Source organism: Octopus bimaculoides, chromosome 5 (assembly GCF_001194135.2).
Source record: "Octopus bimaculoides isolate UCB-OBI-ISO-001 chromosome 5, ASM119413v2, whole genome shotgun sequence".
In the NCBI taxonomy this organism is placed as follows: Eukaryota; Metazoa; Mollusca; class Cephalopoda; order Octopoda; family Octopodidae; genus Octopus; species Octopus bimaculoides.
In genome coordinates this window covers 34,268,459-34,272,770 of record NC_068985.1, presented here as the reverse complement: position 1 = coordinate 34,272,770, position 4,312 = coordinate 34,268,459, and positions in this window count along the sequence as shown.

Sequence of the window (4,312 nt, the reverse complement as noted above, 5' to 3'; positions counted from 1 at the left end):
ATATATATATATATATACACACACATAATATATGTGTGTATGTGTGTGTGTGTGTGTGTGTGTGTGTGTGTGTGTGAGAGAGATGATGTTATTGTTTCACTCTTTACACATAATACTGAAATAGTATAATATATATGATATTGCTCCAGGCTCGTATTAGGTAAGAAGTTAAAATTTTTTTAGGCCCATGACACTGCATGGGCCCTAAGTAAGGCATGTGTAAAATTTGAATGAAATCGATTGGGTTTTTCTCGACTTTTAGTGATACACACATACCAACACATGCATACAAAGACAGACAGACATTCTCTATTTTATATATATAAAGATGATGTGGACACCTCTGATGAGAACCCAATAAGGTTCAAAAATCGATCAAGGTTGTTCATCATATTTTCAGTCTGCGGAGAAATGACTAAAAATTTGCCCTGTTTATGATTATATCATATGTTACATATCTATTAAATCATACCTTGATACTGTGTGGACTAAGATCCCCATTGACAGGCCGCTGGTATTTATAGAGTGTTGAACACTTTTGGTATGCAAATTAGGGACTTCTTCGTACAGTAACTGATGAATTTGTTGAGTATATAAATAGTTTGGCTGCTTTTTTCTCTCAACTGTCAGAATGATGAAGACACCTCTGATGAGAACCCAATAAGGTTCAAGAATTGATTAAGGTTGTTCATCATATTTTCCAGTTTGCAGAGAAATAGCTAAAAATTTGCCCTGTTTATAATTATACCATTTTATATATATATATATATATATATATATATATACACACAGGGTGGCCCAAAAGTAGGCCTACAGATGTACAAATATCTCATTTCCATTCATATATTAACAGTTTAGATCTTAATTATAAAAAAATATGAAACCATTTTTCTATGTTAACTTAGTCAAGCTCCCTTTTCATTTGACAGTAAGTAACTACTTTAACCAAGCCTTTCCACAGCATTGGTTTGGAAGACGGAGCAGCCACAACTACTTACAAAATGAACAGCTAAATTTCAACTAATCTTTATACAAAAACAACTCGAAGCAGTTGCTATAGTAACGCTAAGATAAAGGCCATTTCAACTGGTACTTGCTCCTGTCATTTATTCCATGGAGTTCGAACCCTTACCCACTACATTTTTGATGACCTGATATCTAACATACATCCCACCAGTTGTATTTGAGGACTTCGATATCAGAAAAATCAAATATACAGTCTTCTCAACTTGCCAAACATTAACATACAAACCGTTGCATTTCTCTACAAATTCGTGACATTTTGGTGACCCCAACGTTTTTAAACTGTTGCATTTCTGAACACACACGCATGTGTGCATGCATATATACATGCATATATACATACACACACACGTTCATGCATACATACATGCACACACACACATACACACATTCAAATACACACACAAGCACACGCATGCACACACATTATCTAAATATACTGGTATGTGTGCATATCCATGAACTTTGAATATGCGTCAGGTGCATGTATATAAATGTATAAATGTGTGTTTGTGGGTACTTGTATGGTAATGCAATGTGTACATATATGAATATATACATATATATAAGCAATTGAGTATGTCCTTGAGCAGTTATAGATACATGTAGAAATGTGCATGCAGATTGATGTATGCTTCGGGAGTATACAGCTTCAGGATGAGAACTTATTCCATGGGTCAAATACGAATGCCCATATCAGGGCAATGACTTATGCATGACTGTGCACAAATATAGAAACATGCAAGTGTGTGGAATTATATGCTAAGGCGTGTGTACGACCATGCAGTGATTCTTATGAATTTTCCATTATTTCTATAATTCATTCTTTATATATTATTTACAAGTTTAGATGTAAGCACTTATTATCAACAAATGTACTTGGAGACTAGTATGCACTTTCTCTACATATTAATCCAAGTGAACTGGGTGGTGTAAAGACTGTGTAGGTAAATGCCATAATGGATAAATGTGTGCGAACTGGGAAGCTGTGTGCAAAAATATTGCACTCAAATATTTTGTGAATCGGTCTAAAATCTTTAAGTTATTCTTTCCCTAAATCCTTTTCAAGTTACTGCAAACTAATTTCAAATTACTCTTGCACTGCTCACATTACAACTGCTCCAATTTTCACTAAAATGAAGAATTCTAACTCTAACAACTCAGGATGCGTTTTTAGCACTAAACAACATAACATTCAAGATTGTAAGCTTATCTAAAAAAGTCATTTTGTTTTTTTTTTCTTTTTGTAAATGAATTTTTAAACATATCCTAACACTTTTACAATGCATTAAAAAAATGTGAAAATATCAAAGATTCTGAGTCTGAAATTTTATATTTAAATAAATGCTTTAATCTCTCCCACTCGCCCTTTCAATGAGAAACTGAGGATCTTTTTTAAAACGGGGGTCACATTTTTCATTAACGAAACACTTTGAAACTTGGAACACTGGTAGAATGTGTCATATAAAACATCTTTTTCTCTTAGTCTTCTTAAAAAAAAAAGAAATCCATAAATTATTCCATGTTAAAGTTGTCGTATTTCTGTAATTTCAACCAATCACTGACGTCCATTCAGCCGATATACATTAAGCGCCGACTACATAAACAAACGATTCTGAAACAATTAACCCTAACCCTAACCCTAACTCTAACCCTAACCCTAACCCTAGGGTTAGGGTTAGGGTTAGAGTTAGGGTTAGGGTTAGGGTTAAAGCAAATTTAAAATGAAAAAAGCAAATAAAACGAAGATACGTTTGTTTATGTAGTCGGCACTTAATGTATATCGGCTGAATGGACGTCAGTGATTGGTTGAAATTATCGAAATAAGACAATTTTTTACATGAAATAAATTCGAATACAAAGTCTTTCGGTACCAAAAACACTACGTAAAACATTAATGAAAAATGTGGCCCCCGTTTTAAAAAAGATCCGAAACTGATTTTGGATTAGGGATTTACAGCTGTAGCACGTTTTTCCCTGGTTCTTTTATTTTGAGAGTGCCATGTGTGTGTGTGTGTGTGTGTGTGTGCGTGCGTGCGTGCACGTGTGTGTGTGTGCGTGCGTGCACGTGTGTGTGTGTGTGTGTATATTGCTTCCATTTGGTTGTTTTATTTTCTGATAATTTAAAACTGTTATTTCAGTTCGAATATAACAAATAAAATGCTATTACAAATAGATTTATGCATTTTAAATGCGATCGAAATATTTATTATACAAAACTAAATACTCCTTCGAGTAATTTGAAATCGATTTTATCCTACCCTTACATGATTTCATCCTGAACGTGATTTCAGATTACTGGAAGGAGAACTGTATAAGAATGAGCGGCAATAATCTGAAATCACTGCAACAGTGATTTACTTCAAACTGAAATCATTATGTAGGTAAGTTAACTCCCTTGAATTTACTTCCCTTGGTTACTTTTTCTTTTGGCTTGAATTGTCTTTGCTATGAGAGTGATCTCCCTTAGACTATATAGCCATTACTAACAGTCCGCGACACCATTACAGCTGTTTTTGTAACACAACGTTTCGATGCTATTAGGAGATAAATATAGCTTTGATGAGTAGAAAAAACTATCGCTTGGTAGCTCTGCAACTCTGGTTCAAAGTTATGAACCTTTTTCCGATTTTGAGAGAAAATAAAAGAAACTAGGGTCATTAGCCGTAACATGCAGAGTGGTCCTCCATAAAACGATCCACTTGATTTTCCTTTGAGACTTCTGACACGGTGTTGTCAGCATCAATAATGACCGCGATGAAACAGTATCGCTTTCCTTTGTGTTGCGTTTTCACTTGTTGGTCCTGCTCATCGTTCGGATCATACAAACTATCATCATGTCGAGCATAATTCTTGTGAATATAAGCTTTTATCCATGTACACAATTCGTCGCTTCTTCGCTGCATTGAGCGAAACTAATCTGACTGTATAGAGATCCCGTTTACGAATGTTCTCGGCTCGGAGCTTATAGCACATTATTCCTTTCTTCTTTCCGCGACGGCATCCTTTTTACTTAAAGAATCTTTGAACAGATCGCAGAGCTGCTTGGACTTGCTTTGGTTGATCACGGTCAACAGCAATGAAACTATTTTCGATACAGCAGTCCATCACATCACGAGCAACAGTCCTAATGTGAGTCGCCCAATGATCTCTGACAAATTTCTGGATTACGGAAGTCACAAGATAAAGATCGGGAACTTTAAGATTTCGATTTCCAATTATCTTCTGCTCCGAAATTTCTCCATCTCAACAAATTTGGTCTAGATTTCACTGCGGAGCATAATACTTC